Genomic DNA, 22239 nt, shown 5'->3' on the forward strand with positions numbered 1-22239 from the left:
TGGATGTTACAGCACTAATCAGATGGGACTAATCATACTGTGCCTGCACAGATAAGAGAAAAAAATACCTAAATGGGATGTAATACCACCACACTAATTGTTACTAGTGCACTTACATCTTTTGCCAGGATTTCAGAAAGAAAAGGAAGTAAGTGCTCCTTATTTCATACTCTGGGTGTACTCTTGGCCACGCTCTGCTAAAGCAACAGGACCAGCTCCTCCGTAGAAGCAAATCCTGGAATAAGTGCTTCATTTTTAAGTCTGATGTATGCAGATTGTGGTGAGGATGTTTTGTGGTATTTGTTATACTCTTGCACCTCTCAGTTTGAATACAAATCCAAACAGTCAGCATTATGCAACACAAGCAAGAAAAACTACTGCTGCTGGTTACAAAACAAAACAGGAAAAGAGAAAATCTCTCTCCCATTCACTCGTATCTGGAAGTTTTATGAATAATGCAGCGAGCCCGAGGTTAGGGAGGTGGAGAGCGGATGCCAGTTTGAGCTTTAAACATAGAGTATTTGACATCTGAGTTAACATGGACTCACTGTAGATCTCTGCTTTGACAAACACCTCCTTCACTAGGCTGTGCTTGGCAGCCTGGCAAGGAGCCATTCATGGTAATTTTAGCTTCGCACGATAAACTGGAAGATTGCATAATAACTTTCATACTGTATTTAGTTTAGTTATGCTGTTTAATACATTTACTGCAGTATATAGTGTACATAATATGATATAATATTATTTAATATAATGATTATGCCAAAGTCAGTGCACTGCCAAGTTCACAGAGGGACCTTAATGAACATGTTTTATTTATGGTTTCTTTAATGAGGATGAGCTGAGTGTCAGCTAATGGAATTTTTGAGTTGCCATTTAAGGAAAGAAAATTATTTATTCATTATTGATTTGTTTATTTGAAAGCTTTAACACATCTGGTTTATATTAGCGTCACCACCTGACACCAACTATCTTTGCCATCTTTACTCTGAGAGCCTCGAAATATGAAAGACACCAAAAAATAATACAAATAAAAAAATGTTTTCCTTTTTGGACTTTCTCCTGAGCTTCCTCACCAAACACCTGCAGAATACTATAGGATGTGGGTGCACCCTGTTATGCAGGCTGCTGGATCATGTATAAGTGAGCCATAGTGTGTAGCTGGATTGCTGTGCCTTTTTTGGCCATAGGCGCTGGAAGCCCTGCAGCTTCCCGGATTAGGAATTCTTCTCACTTGCCTAATAATTACATGCTGATTTGAACGGTTGTTTTTGAAGAGCCAGCCATTCTTAATGAAGCCTAAGCCAATGCCTTAAGCTTTCAATTGGAATTCAATCCCTCCCTCACTTAACACAGTGGTTCCACAATTTATATTCAGCTCACAAATACTGTATACTGAACTTTTTTAAATGTAGCTGAGCACAACTTACAAGTGCTCATAGCATGTGTGTCTGCAAGTCTCCAACAGCGTCCTGGGAGGAAAAGTCATAACACTGCAGGATTGTAAACACATTGTCTTAATTTGGCATTGATTTAGTTTGCATGCACAGCAAATTGTTATTATTCAGATTTTTTTTTTTTTTACAATAATTATAGAGTACTTGTACAAAGCGATACAAAGCACTGTGATTCAGTGCTGATTCACTGACGATGAAGTGTTCTTTTCCTTGTACAAAAAGAAAATACATTATTTTAATATTGCTTACATTAGCAGTAAACATCAGTTTATTATCTTTCTGAAGAATACAGTGATGGATATGATAGTCTTATCCTTATTCTTCTTTTTTTGGCTGCTCCCTTTAGGGGTCACCACAGCAGATCACCTGACTCCATCTCATTTTATTTATCTTTAGCTTCCTTTTCTGTTACACAACCTCTGCAGGTCCTCCTTCTGTGGTCTTCCTCTCCAAATCTAAAATCCTCAGCTGTAACAAATAAGATATAATCATTTCTGTGCATTCTGCTCACTCACAACAAAATCTTCAGCTCTGCCTCTACTGCTGTGCGACACAGCTGATTTTGGTATCGAACCGATACCAAGTGAATACAGGGAAGTGCTGCCGATACCAATACTTATAAAGGCAGCTTATCTAGAGGAGAGCAGTGTGTCACGATTTATGGATGCATGCAGATATATTTTTTCATTTTCAAAACAATATTATTTTGACACAAATTAGTGTGTTACATACTGAACTTAAAGTATAGAAACAAAGTATCTACCCTATTATTACCTAGTTTCGATCTGATACCAGCATCAGCTTTGGCATCAACATTTGGATCAATCTGTCCATCTCTATCTGCCCCACAGGGGGCCACAAGCCAGTGTACTCTTAGTGCACTGGCTTGTAGCCATTCCTAATATAGGGAGGATTGCATCAAGAAGAAGATCCAGCATGAACTCTTTACCAAATCAACACAACAGGAGTCTTGCCACTTGGTTTATGTTCCTCAGGTGTGAAGGTAGAAAGAAAAAACTGATACATTATTAACATGTTACAAACACAACACTCATTCTGCGATGCAGGTGTGATGTTTTTGGAAGGCTAACGTGTCTCAAATGATTATTTAATGTCTGCTTGTTTAGTGTGATGTAAAGTGTGACAGATGTTCACTGATGTTTATATCAGCTGATTCTAGGGAGTTCCCTGCTGTTTCTATCCAATAAAATTATTTTGGGGATTTATTGGAGACATTACCAGAATTATTGTGCAAAGTGTTATACAGGCAGGAACGTTAAAACAGTAAAGTAGGGAGAAACTGTGAAAGCTATCTACAGTTACAGGACTAATGAAAAAGCTCTTTATGAGGCTAAAACTTAACATGTGGGAATATTGAGCTTGTTCAAAAAACAAATACACTATTTGTAGGTAGCTATATGGAAAAAGTTAAATAAAAGCCATATTAAAGTTAGGACCATAAGATTAAGCCCTTGAGTGACTTAAAAATGAACACCCCCCCCCCACCCCCCTCCCACACACACACACTTAGAATGTAAATGTTATCCCTGGATTTTATTTTGAACTGGAACTGAAAGATTTGGTCGATGTTGCTGGATTTGTTATACTGTTATGTGAGATTGGATCAACACAGTTCACTGCTTTGTAGCTGACAGATGAAAAGTCTATCCTCTTGCGGCTTTCAGGAGTCAGTCTTATGATACCCGACAAGGTTAGGTTAACAGACATTTCTTATGGAGCTCTTGGGAAAATACGCGTCAGTAGGTGCATTACCATTGCAGGAATTTTCCACAGTTCTCTACCTGCCTTTCCACTGTTAAATCAACCTCTGAGAAGGTTATTTCAACCAATCAAAATCTCTGCTCACAGCACAGTGCTTTTTGAAGGTTCATGACCTTTCGACGTAGGGCTTGCAGCACTGAATGTGACTGACTGGTAGTTTTCCTCAGCACTGTTCTACTTACACTTTTACACATATTGATTTTGCTTTTAGTCTTTGTCCAAAAATCTCTATCATACCACCCAATAGCTTTTACGGCTAATTGGCCAACTACTAATTTTAGATCTTTTGTCTGTTTTTTGCTGTTTTGCTAACCTTTGTAAACAGATGAAAGTCCAGTGAAGAGTCGGGATTTCTGGTACTTGGTACAGACTTTGGTTGCATTTGCATCTGGAGGGCAAAGAGGAATGTCATGAGCCAAAATGCATTAGATAACAATAGTTTCGAAGGAAAAAAAAAAACCTATCTGCAATGATCAGTTGGCAGTAGTGAAAATCTGGGCCCAGATATCATGGATGCACTGGAAGCCTTGATGACCCAGATGTTAATTCTGTAGACTACGACTCTGTCCTTGCATGGTTTACTTTAATTAGCTCTAATTACTTTAACAGAGGCGGAAACAAGAGCAAGTTATGAGAGGTCCAAAGGATCGCTGTCATGCTAGTGACAAAAGCTGAAATACTTCACACTTTGTTTACGAAAGACAAAGAAAATGTGTGTGTGGTGCTAAAGTGCTAGCCAATGCTGACACTGTAAAGCTACTGTTGGTCTAAAAAAAGTAAGGAGGGGAACCTTTGCTCGTATTCTGCTTTTAAATTTGCTCCGTAGTGTAGTGGTCAACACATTTACCTTACTTACCTTACACAGAAAGGTAAACAAATAGAAAAGATCCTTGGTTTGAGATTGGGAGGAGACTGAAATCCAGCCTCAGGGGGTTCTCAAACTAGTTTACTCCCAGTGCCAGTCCCAAGCCCAGATAAATGGACGGGGTGCATCAGGAAGCCCAACCGACTTGCCAAATCAAACATGATCATCTGCTGTGGTGACTCCTTGGGAAATAGGGGAGCAGCTGAAAATACCAGACTTTGCTAATGAATAAAGATCCATATCAACCATATCATTGAGCTTTCTTCACAGGCAGATCACAAACATTCACTCTAAAATAACTCACATTTTTTAATAAAAACAGAGTTAATTAAAGTAGCGAAAAAGTAACAGCATGCATACTCTGATGACTGGAGGTATGAAGATGAAACAGTCTTTTGAAGGCACAGAACATTTTTTTGTTTTTGAATAAGTTGTAGACCAAAAAAATGTTCAGTTTTTGTTCTGAGTAACAGCGTGGCGTTTTTGTTGTCTTTTGAAACTGAAATCTGCCTCAACTAAAGAATAAGAGTGGCACTGTTTTGTATTTTCCTCAGCACCTTTCAGAAATGCACTCATTTTCATTAATCTGAGAGCATCAAATGCTCACAGGTAATGCTTGTTAGTTCAATCGATTTATTGAATAGCCTTATTCCTTTCATATGCCAGTGTAGCAAATTCATTTTTGCAGTGTTTTCCCAAGGTTTCTGGAGGTCTTTAGAGCCGCATATGCATTAGCATTTTAAGACTGTCATTTTGAGCTCATCATCTGTGACAGCCGATTTTCTCCCTACTCATCATGAATTTATTTCCTCTGTGGCAGTAAAACACATTACAGGGGCGTTCACAATTTCCTGCAGGTTAAACTGGGCTAACTAAACAATTTTAGCGCTGATTAACTCTAAAAAGACTCAGAATTATTGGACCAAAAGGGACCATTGGCCAAGCAGCATTATGGTTGCAAATGAGGCTCCGTTCAAAAACGATATCTAAGCATGCAGTATTCTTTTGTCCAGCTTACGCCAACCAAGGGTTATGCAAATTTACAGTTCACTAAAGACAGCCTGAAGTGAGTTTGTTCATGTGTGCAGTTCACTCTTTGAGTTTCAAATCTCCTAAAGTGTTTCATTCCTTATTAAAATAAGATGATAAATACAATATTGAAGACTTTTTGTTTTTCTTCTGAATGACTGGAGCAGTTTGATTCACCCATCTGCTCTGTTAGAAGCGGCTTGTTTATTTGATTGGTTGAAGTTCCCCCGTGATAACATAGTGATAGACAGATGGTTCATCCAATCACCTGCTAAGTTTTCAAACAGTTTCCAAGGACAGCTACCCAGATGGTTCCAAGCAACAAACCATCTGGCACGTCAGGTTAGAAATTCCCCTCAGACAGTTTGAAAGTTGAGTTGTAAATGTGCCGTCAAAAGGCGCCGACGGGAGGAAATGATGGAGAACAGCTGCAATGATCCACATCACATAGTGTAGAGCAAGTGCTTGTTATAGCAATCAATTCAATTGGGACATTGTATTCTGATTATTGCACGGGTAATAAATGCTTCTCTTCTAACAGCCCCCTAAAACTTAATGCTTTAAGTACTGTGTGAAGCACCAAGGCGCTGTATCCCTTTAGTTACTTTTTTTTAAAGAGTTAGTTAGTGAAAATGTTTTGATGCCTGTTGGCAGCAATTTCTTCCTCCGTGTGCTTTCATCTAGTCATTTGCACTCGCCTGTCAAAGACAGGCCCGAAACCTACTGCTGTTCAAAGAATGTATTTTATGCAGATATCATAATGCATTTGCAAATGCACACTCTATCAATGCTTCCAGATATCAAGACACATGCAGAGTCAAATTACAGCCTAATGCATTGGTTTGAACTTCAAGGAGAAAATTGAGTTTGTGGAGATTTCACTCTAAAGCAGCTTTGTACCTTTGCAACGGCAGAGAAATGTCAGCAGCCCCCTTGTGTAAGTGTTATATCACTGTTGGCCCATGTTAACAGTACTTTTCTGGTGTTGAATGATCCTGGCTGACTCTTGTTACTCTTGTCGGTACAGAGTTTGAAGTTAATCTTCTAAGAGCTATATTCAAGCAATTGCTTTTGTAAAATTTGGAAACGGGATGCACTCAAACCGCCATTGATCAGCCACGTATTGATGTTCAAGTAGGTGAAAATGTCCGCATAAAAACAAAACAAAAAACAGAAACTTTGAGAGCAGGGTCCCACCTCCCAAGTGCTTCATCAATTATGTAGGGAGCTAGTGCTTTTTGGGGGTACAGCATGCAGTGAAGCAGAAAGAGAAATAGGAGACTGCTTTTCCACCCTCGCATAACCCACTGCTGCCTTCTGAAGTCATGAAGGTTAACAACACCCAAACAACAGCACAAGTCATTATTATTCAATGAATGCAGTCTACTGTGACAGCCCTGTGAGAGTGTCGGTTTAATGTTGTTGAGAATATCACTTAGAATCAATTAGATTTGGTGTTAAGAGCAGCAGGTGACAGTTTTGTGGCTTTACATCACTGCTGAGGGACTAGTGATTCATTTGAACTGGATGTTTTATTAATTCGAGATGGTTACCCAGTAATGTCGAAGTTGGGGCTAAAGAATACACTTTAGCGCCATATAGTACTCACTGGTCATGTTGGTGTCATCCTGCACACAATAAATAGAAAACGCAAAACAATTTCATGCTTCTTCAGCATTCAGGAAATTACATTAAATTCCTATTTGTGACTTCCACATTTAGAGCTCCAGTTACTGATTGTATTGGATTCTTGATGGCAGCAGAGAAAAGCGCTGAACACAATATTGACACGGAGCGCTTGTTAGCAAGAAATTGTTCTAGGGCTGTCCTTTTAAAAGCATCAGTCAAAGATAACCAGTTTGTCTAAAATTATCGAATTCAAGCATTCTTTTTACCCACATAAATGTTTATAATTAACCGATGAGAGATGCTGACGTCTGAGGTTGACACCAGCTAACGGTCGAGTCTTCTTTAAAAAGGCCGTATGTGATGTGGGAAGTTTGTGAGAAGTAGCTGCAGCTAGGATTTAGGTACTGGAACAAACCTGATAGTGTAGACATGAACAAGCTCATTGTAACAGCTGTTCTGTTTCATTGTGTTCGCTGCCCTGTGAAAAAGAAAACAAAGGCTTGGTTCATGCAATGCTAGGATGCAGCTTGTCACTGGAGAGATGATTCAAACGATATCAGCTAACAAGCCAAGCTGGCGAAGAAAAAACCCACATCAGCAGTTTTAACTTTTGAAGAACCTTAAAAACATGAGAGACAAACTCTGCGAGGACTATTATATCCTTCAAGATCAAAGGCTATGGCTAACTAGCCCACTTGAAATGCAAGAGCTAGCAAGTGTTGATCTCAGCAAAGTTTTCAACTTTATCTGACTCAGAAGGAAAGATTTGCCATTGGCAACCAGCGAAAAGCATGCCAATTCTGAAAAACTTCACTCTGTAGTTGCCCTAATTTGTTTTATTCAAAGCTGTATGACAAGGATTTCTGAGCTGCAGCTACAGAAGACTAGTTTTCCCTTGAGGAAACAGTGAAGAGTACACCATCATGTATGTGTATGCACATGTGCTTTACACTTGTCTGAGAAGCACCCAGCTGTATTGATTGTTAGTAAAACATGAGTGGATATGCATGTTTTAACTGGTCTTGTTCACTGCTGGTTAGTTTCCATATAAAAGTGAAGTTCATGGCGCCCACACTTCACACACACTCTGTAGTTGTTGCTATGCATGCTCTCTCTGGCTTTTGAGAAAGAAATCTATGGTATTTATTTGTACAACACTGGAGATTCACTTAATCACTGAAAATGTACCTGAATGGTTCAAACAATGGGTATTAGTGTTACAATTCCCCCAAACCACAGTTAAGTTAATACCTTGATTTTTTTGGACCACAGTTTGTTTCTTTCTGAACAGCTGCCCTCAGGCAGGCGTTTCAGGACATTGGAAACAAAGACAAACTGATTTTAAAAGGGGTTTTTTTTTTATCCACAAGACATAGCCACACTAAACGCTGGTGAAGCCTTTATCCAGATGTTTGCACTGTCAGAACTGCATCAAATCTTGCTGTACATTTGCATGACAACAAAGACATTTTTTATTACCTCACCCAAGAACCTTTTTTAGAATTGTTTGTGTGCATACTGTATGTGTTATTATTTCAGTCTGTACACAGAATAGCTTAAAGTTCTCAATGAATTCAACAACGTTTTAGGTGTATAGAGTGGGGTCATATTTGTAATGTCACCCTTGACTTCTGACTTCTCTTACAAGGTCAAACACATTTATCTGAAGGTCAAAGTGATAATGATGCTATATAAAGTTATTTAAACCTATGCTGAACTTCTGACCTCTTCTTCAAGGGCTAATCTTTTAAAGTTAATTTTATCTATATAACACCAAATCACAACAGTCACTTTGAAGTGCTGTATACTGTAAAGACCCTACAATACTACAGTTAATAAATAATGCAAATGTTCGGCCCATGTTGTATTCTCAACATTTATGAAATGATACTGGTATATGGGGATTTAAAATATTCCATTATAGTTTGCATCCAAATATCATGTCACGTTTGACCTCTGACCTCACTTTTACATTTGACATCTGCCTTTCTTTCAAGTTGACACCAAAATGTGTCTGTAAAGAAAGTATGGTCTGGAAAAAGAGAACAAGTCACCTAGTTAGTTAGACATATACTGTAGTATAATATTATATATAATAAGCTCAAATGAGTCATGCCCAGTATTTACAAATCAATACCTATTACCTAGTACGTACTCCTACATAATGTTTTTATAGTCAAAAGCATCGTGCCACACTTATCTGGTTTTTACTGCACTACTAACCTCTTAAAATATGTTTAAAAAGAAGAAAGAGAACAAGATTATTATGTCCAAAATACATTACTATTCCCTTAAAAGTGAATCTTCCCTAGACAGTGAGCTGAATTGAAAAGCTTCTTGTTATTTTATCAATATTTTGTTAAAAAAAAACAGGGAAGCAAACTTTTTTTTTGACAGGCATGATCGCTTGGTCACGATTGGTTCATGAACAAAAAATAAACTCTATTATTCAGAAGTTTTTCCAGTTTACTGGAAATCTGCAAAGATTACAGCATTCAGACTAGCCTGCTTTAACTACTCATTAACAGCTCCACATTGGTGTCACTGTATGGGAAGATTCGAGTATATATTGCAGACATTTCGGTTTCACAGTTCCTACAAGCCAACATCACATGCACCCCTTGTGAACTGACAACTGTCACTTTGAAGTAAAGATTCAGAATTATTTTAAAGGCTAAGCGAACTTGAATGTCAAAGACATAACAGTGAATCCTTTTTTCTGAAATTCAGTCGCCGCTGGTCTGTCTATGTGATTGTCCTTGTGCAAATTTACAGTGCATGAGTGGAAATGTGCATGTGGGAGTTAAAGTGTAGTCACGGATCCATTCAACATTACTGCTAAGCACATATTTGTTTAATTTAGGTGTGATGTACTTGAGGCCAGACAGTAGATACTTTCATAACCGTGTTGTTTCATAGAATAAACAATGTCTCAGCTCATTTTCAGCTTTGTCCTCGTTACTTTATTCTCCTATCTGCTATAGTGCTTCAGTATACAGCTATAGCAACATGAATATTCTTGAATTGTCAGGGAAAACTTGTATGTGCTCTCACAAGTAGTGGATTTACCTGACATGTGGACAGTCCCCAGTTTCCAACAAGGAGTGTATTTTTTGTGGTTTACTCAAAAGGAAATTCTGTGTTTTGAAGGTAGAAATAGATGCAGTTGAATCAAGAATTTTATTATTAACCTAACAGAAAAGGAGAAAATTCAGGCTGCAAGAACTTTTATCTAAACATGTAAATCTAAAACAGTCAAAGTTAAAAAAACAACAAAAACAAACACTTCTTGGCTGTTTCCCTTTTACAGCGTGTGGGTATCAGTTATCTGGCACTGTTGTCGATTTTATTTCAAGCTTTCATTTGTTTACGTTCATCGGTTTTTACATATTCTGTAGAGTGAGGCTAAATTGGAGGAAATAATTGTTAACAGGAATAATGTGTTGTACCTGGCTCATAATTTCAACAAATGCGCATGTTAGAAAAAGGAACGAATATTCAGGTCGTTGTAGTAAACAACTGAATCTGATTTAACTGGCAAAATTCAAAGCCCTGCTGTTTTTCTCCAGTGGAAATCATTTAATATTCACTCTCTTTTAGTTCACGCAGCACTAAATTTCAGCCTAATTTGCATTTAGAGCTTTTATGTTTAAAATTAAGTAGTTAAAGCTGTGGCCTTTAGATTTATTCTTATTTAAAAAATAATAAACATAGCATTTCTGAGATTTTAAATCATGTCTAAACCTGTGTACAACAGTAAAACAGACATCCTCAGCCAGATGTCAATCTTATGAGGTAATGCTATTTTTCTCAAGCTGCATAGTTTTTCTGCCATTAAAAGTCCCTGCACTGAGCCCCACCTGCTGTGGAAGCACTACAGCACTTCCCTTGTTAGGTGCATAGCTTGTCGCTTGTGAACCTCCTGATCAAAGCTTTAGCAGCATAAGGCTCAACCCAGCAGGGCTCAGTGCTCCACTGCTATAACAAAACACCAATAAGGTAAAGAAAAAAAAAAAGTCATCCAGTAACTAAAGATGCAATTTAAAAAAAAGGGAAAATGTAACATTCTGCATGTTCCAGATTATCAGTGTCTAACATGACATACTGCGTATGTATATTGGCATATTGTTTGAACTCGGTTGCTTGACTTGCCTGATTGTATAGTAAATGTTTGACAATGGATCCTTTGTTAAAGTGTAATTATGTCTTGTGCATGTTGGCCCCATTAAGGGAGTCCCAAAGCTTTATATTAAATTCACTTTGAGTCAGCGGACTGAATTTAACACAAATAAAGACAATAGGCAGGGAAAACTCAAAAGGACTCTAAATGGGTCTGATGAATGAGCACTGTGTTGTATATCGCACAAATACATCTGTCGTGGTGGACTCTGACAGCTTAATGAAACAATTTAGTTAATTAAATCAAGGTTATAATAGTAATGTCATGAGATTTCAACTCCTTTGAAAGGGTGCTCTTTTGTAAACTGCCTCGGATGGATGGATAGATGGATGTACGCAAAACATTTGGAGGAAACATTGTTTTTCATTTGCACCACCTCTTTCTGTTTTTTAATAATATCAGTATGTTAATTTTTTAGCATGTAGGCCAATATACTAAACATTTGTCAACAGTTTCAACCATGAGAAAAATACAATCCATATACCGGCATTCTGAACAAGTCATAAAAGTGATGAGGCTGTTGCAGTCGTGTCTTTTCCGATAGCTTTTAACCTCGGTGATTAGCCTCTGTCGGCTCTCTCAAATCTTTCAGTGACACCTCTTTGGGATCTTTATTGCCCATTTGTTGCCTTTCATTCTGGATGCTGGGAGAAAAATCATCATTAGCTTCCGTCTTATCTACTCTTTATTTTACCCCTGCGATGAGCCTTGTCTCTGGGATTTGGCTGATAATGATTTGTGCAGCAGTATAAGCTTAATGGCTTCTCTTTATCTTCAAAGGCTTTGATTCTTCATTGTTGTTGCTTAGCAGACAATTAAGGGGTAAAGGCCGAAGTAGTGATGGATTTCTGTGAGTGTTTTTTTTGTTAAAGCCCTGATTAAAAACACATAGAGCAGTATAAATTTTGACTTCAGGAAGCTGTATTAATAATGCCGCAAGATTACTTGTTTACTTGTTTTAAAAATTGTTGATAGGTTGGGAAACTTTCTCATAATTACTTGTTACAGGGAGCGTAGAGGCGGTAAAGTCTCCTATTTTGACCTCTGACCTTTTAGAGTTTACACTTTACTTCATGTTCTTTTCCAAGAACATGAAGTAAAGTGTAGACCATCACATAATAACAATAAAGTCCATATCGCTACAATGGAAAAGCACATTTTATATCCTCTATCAGCCCATCATGCAGATAATTGTAGAACTTAATTAACTCAAGTAATTACATAATTGTTTGCTTAGTTAATGTAATCAAATCACCAATTTTAGAATCGTAACATGTTATAATGCAGTGCAATTACACCTGCTACTGGCGAGTGGTGAGTGGTGTTTATTTTATTTATATGAAGTTTCATGAATTAAAACCTGAATTAAAAATAACTTCCGTGGAACAAGTTGACTAATTATAACTAATTATAGCCCTAATTGGTACTCTATATAGACACTATGCTTGATTGGAGCTTGGCATGTCCTAACAGATGCTAATGTAACTTGGTCTGTCAATAATATACCACAGCTTTTGCTCATGTGCACCAGTACACTGAAAAAAAAAAATCTGAATTTACTTAATTTTATTGTGTACACCACTCCCACACGATTGGTCAAACAGTATAAATTCTCTTTTTCCCAACACTGAATTGTTTCTTGTCCAACTGAAGTATTTCATTTACACAGGACTGCATAACTAAATCATGTTGATTCAACAGGATTTTGGGTATTTTTCTATAACACCACGTTATTGTCGATCATTAAAGTAGACCATCATGTTCAGGGTAATAGATTATCAACTGTAACTACAACTTGGTCTCTTAATGTCAAAATGACTCAAAGGTATTCTGTACTGAGCACACATGACTCTGCTGTGATTTAAGAATGAACATTTATATTTTCTCACTTCTGCATTTTCAGACTTTATACAAATCTAAGGTTCAAGAATGCTGTGAATCTACTTTACAACGAGAGGAAGAAATTTCGTTTTTCATATATAAAAAGTTGCACTGCATTTATTGCATCTTTCATTCATTCATGTTTCAAAAAACACATTTTTTTTTTTTAACTTGCCAACAGTGAGACAGTCTAATATGATAATACTGTATATACTGAAGCAGGAACTTTTATAACCTTCTGTCAACCTGCCACGAACAATTAGCATAAACTAATTATTAAATAAATTCATAAACCTGTGATTATTTGTAAAAACTTAGATTAATCCTCCTAACTAAATCCTCTTAGACTCATATTTATTCAAACTCGGTACCTATAATAACTGTTTTTCTGACTGTCACTGTAGACATCAAGCTACAATTACTTAAAAAAACAATACTGCTGTGATATTTACTTCACCCCAGGATGATGAATAATTTTCATTTTAGACACACTAGAGATTCCCTCTTTGCTTTGATTTTTGTTTTCATTTTAGTTTTTAATTGTGAAAACAAGGAAGTGAAAGAAGATGGATTGATGGAAAAACATCAAATACACTGCATGGACTAAAGTGCTGGGGCACCTACACGTTACACCCACAGAACAATGTCATAAAGCTCAAAGCACGCAGTGTTTGTGTTGATGTTAATGCCAAAAGTCTGAAACTCTGCAGTTAGCGTTGGTGACTTTCACAGCATGCTCATCACTGTTTCTCCGCGATGCAACACTGCAGTTTGCAATAATAATTAATAACAGTTAATTGTGGAATATTTAAAAGGGAAAAATTTCACAAACGTGAATTCAGTCAGTTCTACAACAGCCCACTCTTTTTTGCTGCATGGCTGGGTGTTTGATTTTATTCACCTGTGACAACGGGACTGAAAACACATGAAGTGTGATCAACACTGGTGCTCGTATGCTGCCCCTGAATTGGGACACAGCTTATATTAATCAACCATACTAAGGTGTTGATGGCTGATAAGCTACTGATGTGATCCCTCATAGAAGAAGAACCACTGCCTCTCATTAGTTAGAAATCACTGTGCCACCTTTCATTAGAGCTGCCACTCAACTGGCAATAGGGTTTGCACCTTGGAAAAAGGGACCATTCTCAAAGTAACCTGCCTGGACATTTTTACCTTTCCCCTCTTATGCATCTAGATAGCAGTGCAACAAGGAAGGCCCAGGCACGTACATGTACTAACGTTCATTTAAATATTACTTATATGACGCTACATGGCGCAACATCTATAACAAAGAGGCAAACAGAGTCAACGAACCACTTCCCAAATTCAGCTACAGTTAGGGCCATGCATTTAATTCAATATAGTTTATTGAATCATATTATTATACTTATTGCTAGTTATTTACCATATATAACTGAAATCTAAGATCATGCAGTAACTAAAAACTGAGCAAAATTCAAGGTTTCAGTTTATGTTACGTGCTTAAATATAAATGTGTAAATTAAATAACTATTAAACATCACTTAAGTGTAAATAACAAATTAGCTCTGACTTATGCTATGCTGAGGTTGGACCAGTGCTACAGAAGGAGGAGAGAACATGCGGAGCGGCTGATGTGAGGACAGTACTGCAAGCCAGATATATACTCACTGCCAACACCCGAACACCAAAGAAATGCACATATGCGTCTTTTAGTGATGCAGAGGAAGCTTCAGGAAAGGCTTTCCCGTAGTTTGAAAGTTAATTAATTAATTAATTCAAGAAATCATCTTTTGAAATGCTAAATGGTCTGGTAAATCTATAGGACTTTAGACAACAGTCAGACACCCTCCGATTAAAGTGATGGGGCAACTCACGTTTCAGTAGCTTGCCCAAGGATACTTCGGCTGTCAGAGCTGTCGATTGGTAGACAACCCACTCTACTGCATGAACTCTATGACTCTACAAGTGATCCTGTGTGTGAAACAGGTCTGCAAAAACGTTCAAGAGGAACCTGAATTTTGACAGAAGCACAAAATTGCCACCACAGTATTGAGTGTCATTTCTGACCTCACTTGAAAGCTCCATCTGGGATCTGTAGTGTCTTTTTTGCCATACTAACCAGCTCATATTATAGTTTCACTTCCTCTGCGCAGCCATGGGAAATCTTCCTTTCACTATCTCATCTGATGGCCTTGTTTGTCTGGCAGATGCAATGAAAAACGATTCAACTTAGTTCCAGTTGGAAAAGAAAGTTCTGAGTATTTATTCATGTTCAGCCAAGTAAGAGGAATACACGTGAACATGTGCACAATCCCTGTGTTTACCTTGATCTGTAGGTCATTCACATCTCCAGACATACAAACTACATTCCTATGATAACTGTGAACTGCAGTCAAGTTAATCAACAAAATCAAAGAGACACAAGACAGCGCAGCAGCAATCCATTTCGAGCTCCTGTCAGAAAAACCCACAAAGAGCTGCTCTGCCATCCTTCATGAGAAATGTACTGCAGCACAGTTAGGGAGCGCTTAACATGTCTGTTTACCTGACACCACAAACATGAATGGTTAAAAGATGACAGATGAAACCCTAACCCTTCAAGTCTGAGTTCAACCTGCAATATCATATTAAGGATATCGATTATGTCAATATGGACATGACTAGGCAAACAAGAAAAAACATAATACATCCAGATGTCTGGTCAACACCATTACCAAAGTTGTGATTGCTATGCAAAATGTAAATTAAAGGTGAATGCACTCACACAGTGCTGTAGATTAAACATCATTCAAAGCCCTCACAAACAGAAAGCCACCGTCAAACTATGCCTCATCCACAAGTTTAAACTGTATTGTGCAAATTATATACATAACCCAGAAACAACACCTGAGCTCGTTTAAGGTGAAATATACTTCACCCTGAAGTGGAAAACTTCATCAATTAAAATGGAAATTTCTTTTCAGGAACAGTCATAAACATGTCTCTGTTGCAGTGTTTTTAAAAACATGTTACTCATTTCAAAATGAAGATATGTTTAAAAAAACAACTGAGTTTCATGGCCTCATTGTGTTTAAATGGTACCGAATACTTTTCATCTATTTTTTTTTTTAAATTGAAGAATGCTTTTCCCTCAAGATGCCCACCAAGTGCACTTCCCAAAATATTACCAGATCAATAACCTTCCAAAGCACTTCTCTGTTATTTGTGATGTTTTGTTTCCTGAGCCACATGAGTGCTCTTGATAGTTTTCAGGCAGCCTCCCATGTTTTGCGTGGCTCTGTGCAAGGTCAGTTTAAACTATTCAGTTTCTGGATTTTTTATTGATTGAGAACAAAATGCCAGCAAAAGAACTTAGTTGATTCAATACTTTTTGTCAACCAAGTTTTTTCCCCCCACATATGATAATATAAATTTTTTAGTGTAGCTCATCAAACCTCTCTTGTCTCAGTCTCGTCCTTGAAGCCTTTCCTTGCAATGGGAGTTGCTCCAGCTGCTCCACAATGCACCCTCTTGTTATAGATTTTGACCAAGCTGGTTAGTGTGAGACAACCAATGATGTTAGAAATCAATGCAATTTGCTTGGTTACTTGGTATTTATACTTATGCAAGTGAGACAGTTGAAGTAATTCATCAGTGCACTACAGAAATATTTTCTCATGTGAGCTTCAGGCTAAATTCACAAGTACAGATAAACTCAATGTGCAGTAATAAATTATGTTTCTTGACCACAACCTCTTGCCGAAGTTGCTTCTTTACTTCCTTGGTCATCTATTTAACAAAATCATCTATTTACTGCTCTTATAACAAGCAAATTTAATCAGGTGGCACTTATCTGTGTTTATTTTTCCATCAATGTTAACAAGATCTCAAACACCACTAGCCTCTGTCAGTCTGCCCCAGGGCAGCTGTGGCTACAATGTAGCTTGCCATCACTAGTGTGTGAATGTGTGTGATTGGGTGAATGACTGAATGTAGTGTAAAGCGCTTTGGGGTCCTTAGGGACTAAGTAAAACGCTATACAAATACAGGCCATTTACCACTAGTTCTGTCACCAAACCATGACAGAGCCCCCTTCATGTTTTACAGATTGATGTAAACGCTCAGTGTTGTACCTCTCTCCTGATCTCCTGTGTACATACTGATGATAGCCAAAAATCTCAAATTTGGATTTAGACTCCATGAGTCTTGTTGCCACCTATTTTCAGTACCGTTCTTGTGTAATTTGGTAAATCCCAGCCTTTTCTCCCTGTTTCCCTTCCTTAAGAATGGCTTCTTGACATCAGCCCTTAGACTGACAGAATTTCTGGTGATGCTTCAGTGCACAATAGATGGATCAACTGAAGGTTCAGATGTAATGCTGAGGTCCCGTGTCAGGTTTTCACTGGATTTTCTCTTTTTTCTAAAGGACATGACTTTTAGATAATGTTCATCATGCGTCGATATTTTTAGGCCTGACACTTCTTTTGTCCCCCCACCTGTGCAGTTTTCTTACATTTTTAAGGACATACTGCACAATGTGCTGGGGTATACCAATTTTCAGTTAATAGCTCTTTGGAAATCAAGTTGTTGGTGCAAAAATAAAATTTCATAGCTGTTAAACTGTTAACGTTGACATTTTTCATAGATTTAAATAAAGTCATAGGAGCAAATTACTTGTTTATGTGACAGGCTGCTAGTAACAAAGAGTCTTAAAATATAATTTATTTACAATACTGGTTCTTCCCTTAAGTTAGGGGCTTTTTTATGCCTTTTGAACAGTCAGTGTCAAGTGGTTTAACAAACAAACTAAAAACTGTGTGTTTTTTCACCTCTGTCCCACTTGTATGTGACAATTTTGAATGTCTGGAAAAGAAAAATTCAGAAAGCCTGGTGAACTGTTCCTCAAAATCACTTTAAAAAATTCCAAGAAAGTCTGGATCGTTGTAAGAAAACTACAGTTATTAACCTTATGAGATTCCTTTCTCTTAATAGTACAATACTGACTGTGTGTTTAGTGAATACCTCAGGCAGCAGAAACCCAAGACAGAAGAGGAGCAAGCAGAAGAACCATCATGAAAGGACAGGCCCCTGCAGGGTATCTACCATTGGCAGATAGAGGAAGAAGCAGTGAAGAAATGTTACCAGTAGCTGGACAAAGCTGGACTGAAAGACAGCACAGAGGTACTAATCATAGCTTATTCCTGTGCAGCCATAAGCACAAGATCGATAGAGGCTGGGGTCTATCACACCAAGCAAGACCCCAGGTGCACGCTGTGCAAAGATAGCGCTGAAACAGTCCAGCAGATAATAGCAGGGTGCAAAATGCTAGCAGGCCGGGCATACCTGGAACATCTTAACCAAATGGCCAGCATAGTATACAGAAACATCTGTGCCTGGAAGTGCTGTGGTCAGAATAGGACACGCCCCCCAGGGTGGTCGACAATGATCGAACTAAGATCCTGTGGGACAGATCCAGCCCGACAAACTGGTGATGGCTAACCAACTGTACGTAGTAGTGGTGGACAAGCAGAGGAAGACGGCCGTACCAATAGCAACATCAGGAAGAAGAACACGAGAAGCTCGAGAAGTACCAGGTGCTGAGAGAAGAATTCAAGAAGACGTGGAGGGTGAACGCAACAGTCTTCACAGTGGTAATCGAAGAGTTTGGTGCAGGGACCCCGAAGCTAGGCAACTGTATCCAACAGATCCCAGGAACAACATCTGAGATCTCTGTCCAGAAGAGCATAGTCCTGTGCACAGCAAAGATACTGTGCAGGACCCTCAATCTCCCAGGCCTCTGGTAGAGGACCGAGCATGAAGCATGAAGACCGCCCACAGAGGCGAGCGGGGAATTATTTTTTTTTTATATAGTGCCTTAAGTTAACACATGCATGTAGTTTAACTGTCTCTGAGTCATGTGTCTACAAAACTAAATTCGACTTGATGATCTGCCCTCAGTTACTTCTAGGCTAATTAAAAAGGAGCCACGAAAGTCCACGTGGACCTGGCTCTTATTATTTGGTTTGACAGCTCTGGATTAAAACGTATTTCAAAAGTTTCAACCCTCTGCCTCTGAGTAAGGCAATGGCAATTTAGCAGCATGCCCAGACTGCTTTATCTGTTTTAACGTTCACGGTACACAGAGCTGTCATTGTTGAAAACACTCACTGGGTTTGCCAATGTAATTATCCCCACTCACCACGGACAGAAATGCCTTCCTGCATGTTATCAAGTACATTAAAGGAAAAATTATTGGCTGCGATAGAAATTATGAGCTCTGCAGGTAAACACGGGGTTAGAGGATGCTTTCCGTCACCTTTTTTCTGCAGCACTTTGTGTGGAGTTTCATGTTATACATTAAAGTGATGATTGTGACAATGTTGAAGATGACGGTTGACATAAATTATTTGGCATACAGCCACCCGTGCCCTTTCTCTGAATTTGTCCCTTTTTTTTCTCCTTACCCTCTTCTTGCTTGTCTTCTTTCCTGTTGTATTAAACCACGGTGCTTTAAGCTGTATTGTACTGCTGGAGCATCTTGAGTGCCTGTGTCTAGGATGCTTGCACACACTGCTTCAATTCTCTGAGCCATGCAAATAATTGTGTACCTGACTGATGTCCCATGCATTTTTCATATCGCAACTTGACTGTGCCTGCAGTGAGTAAAAAGTTTTTTTCCTTTCCTCTTCTCAACAACATGCTGTTTCTTTCACCTCCCAACACCCTCTACTTTGACCTCATACTCACATGCACATTTCCAGCACCTATCATTGAAATCAATGGGATTGATTCTCTTGAGGTTAATGGATTTTGCTGCCAAGGTGAGCAGGATGCACTTTAATCATGGCAGATCTTAAATATTTTATCAGAGAGAGCCAAAGGTTCAGAGCCGGAGCTGGCAATGCAGAGGAAGGAATGACAGTGGAGAGAAGCACACTGTGCATCTCAGCACTCTTGTCTAGCAATGGGCCAAATGTTCACTTCAGAAAGACCCAGCATAATGGTGTCGAAGAGCAAAAAGCAGGATGCACTGAGTTGAATTTAGTTACTGCATGAGGAGAATGAATTGTTCGTATACACTGTTCATTAATCTTCAGAAGGAAATTTGGCTTTATCATTTTTTGTGTTGCTTTTTTCTCATTTTCATGAAATAATTTCTGGATGACTAACCTCCCAGTCACAGGAATAGCAACTGGTAGGCAACCAGCATTTTCTAGGGAAAAATGTGTGTTCCCTGACCAGTTGCCAAGGGTTTGAGAAAGGTTGTTAGGTGTAGGTATACGATGCTGCACCAGAGACCTTGACATTGCAATGGTTGCCTGTAACTTACACAAAATATGCTGACTTGTCTGGAAACACTCACTGGATGCTCGCCAAGCAGTAGTCGTAACAGTCGTAGCCTTCCATGCAAATTACGGGCGACCACTGCTATGAGCTAGAGACCAAATCCATCACAGAGATTTTTGGTGCTGGACTGTCTTTTTGACCAATTTCTACTGCCAGCTACCACCAACTTCCAGCAACCACTCTAGCTCGTCTGGGAAAACAGAGTTTTTGATAGTGAATAGCTTCCCAGGATGTCACCAACATGTCTGTAGATTTGAATAAAAACAGTAAACACACTGCAAGCGCCAACATTTCTCTTAACCTTCAATTCGAAGCAGCTGTGCACCAGATATCTTCTTGTTCTGGTAATTTAGAAATTTTACTTTATCTTTACATGAATGCTAAAAATGCTTTGTAGCCCCAAAACCTTAAAAGAAAACAGCTGCTTGTGATTTATAAGAGGATTACTGCATGTTTTGTTCTGCACATTTTGTGCGTTTGTTCAAAATTTATTTTAATGATGGATAGAACTCAAAGCCAGTAACAGTGTCTACTTTTTAAATACTATTTTTAAACAACATCCATTTCATGTTCTGCCTGGGAGAGGCATCACAGGAGCAGCAGGCTAAGCCAGACAGTCCGATATGTCTCTCTTCCTGGCAATGTTTTCAGCCCCTCCTGGGAGATCTCAAGGCATTCCAGGGCCCAATGAGATATACCTTTAATCTCTAACAGCATGCTCCAGACCTACCCCCAAGGTCTCCAACAGCTAGAAAACCTGAACTCAGGAACAATATGTCCTTTTGTGATTATTAAAACACTGAAATAAATCCCTAAACTGCCTGCATAGTCAGAGTGTTTTCAATAAATGGTCATTGTGTCCTGCAGCACCCCATATAATTAGAAGAATGCCTCTTTATTAATCCATTCATTGTCTGACCGTTTCAAAAGAACTAGTTTAATTAGATGTGAGTCTACATTTCATTTTTATATTTCTTAGAAAAGTTTTGGGTCAACCAGAAAAATACTTTTAGTAAACAGAATAAAAAGTCTGGATATTGGCAAAGTAGGAATAATGATTTTAGTTTAATGATTTTGTCCTTCAAACTTTGATTTTGTCAAAGAATGATCCATTTGTAGTGGTCACAACCTTGCAGACTTGCCAGCTGTCAATTCGTTGCCTTTAAGAACATGCTGCTATCTTTCTTGCTTGGACTCCACTCACTGAGTCTTGCCTTCCATTTGATGGATCCTCATTGCCTGTGGATCCTGGTTCTATTAAATAAAAACTAAAATAACTTGTGACTGTCCTCATAATGGTCCTGGGGGTAATCACACAAGTAACCAAACCAGTGTGTGCAGATGAATATGCAGGTAATTAGGTCAGCAAGTATAACGCTGAATGTGATGCAGTTAACAAGAAAGTGGGGCAGGCGTGTAGTGTAGGCGAGGCCAGTTGAGCCTTGGTCCACCTAATTCAGTGCCCTTGATACTAATGCCCTGTGTGCCTCATTTACTCTCCTTTTTAGCATTGGGCCGTGTGAATGTGTCACCATTCACCAAATCTTCGAGGATTGTAGCTGCAAACATTTAAGCATCTTTTTCAGTGTGGTAGAAGTCAGAATTGATATTCTCATATTTACAGACAGGCATGCAAAGTATTACAACTGCATACATTTCTACTGCATCTTTGTGAGTAGCTTAGCTGTTTTGGAGAATCCTCTAAACAGCAATAACGTGACAAAACAGGGCTGCCAAGTCTAATGCTTCTGACTAGACACCTGCCTTCCATCACTCTCTCACAGCCTTACATAGACCAAACTAATCACTTGCCAAATAAGAGGAAGCCAAATCCCGTTGTGGAAAAACAGTTACATATGTCAAACAGGTCTTTTTGCTGCAAAAAGGCTTTTCCCTACATTTCAACACCAACACTGTGCATGCACAGATGGTGAAAAGGGAAACATTTAGTATGCTTTTAGTTGCCTAGAGTTATTATTAATCTCTGGCTCTTTTCCACAGGGTGGTTTTTGTCTTGTCTCCCACCCCTCAGCCTAAGTTGGTTGTGACAGATGGTTACCCCTCCCTGAGCCTGGTTCTGCCAGAGGTTTCTTCGTCTTGAAAGG

Source organism: Simochromis diagramma, unplaced genomic scaffold (assembly GCF_900408965.1).
Source record: "Simochromis diagramma unplaced genomic scaffold, fSimDia1.1 OVJJ01000302.1, whole genome shotgun sequence".
Taxonomy (NCBI): domain Eukaryota; kingdom Metazoa; phylum Chordata; class Actinopteri; order Cichliformes; family Cichlidae; genus Simochromis; species Simochromis diagramma.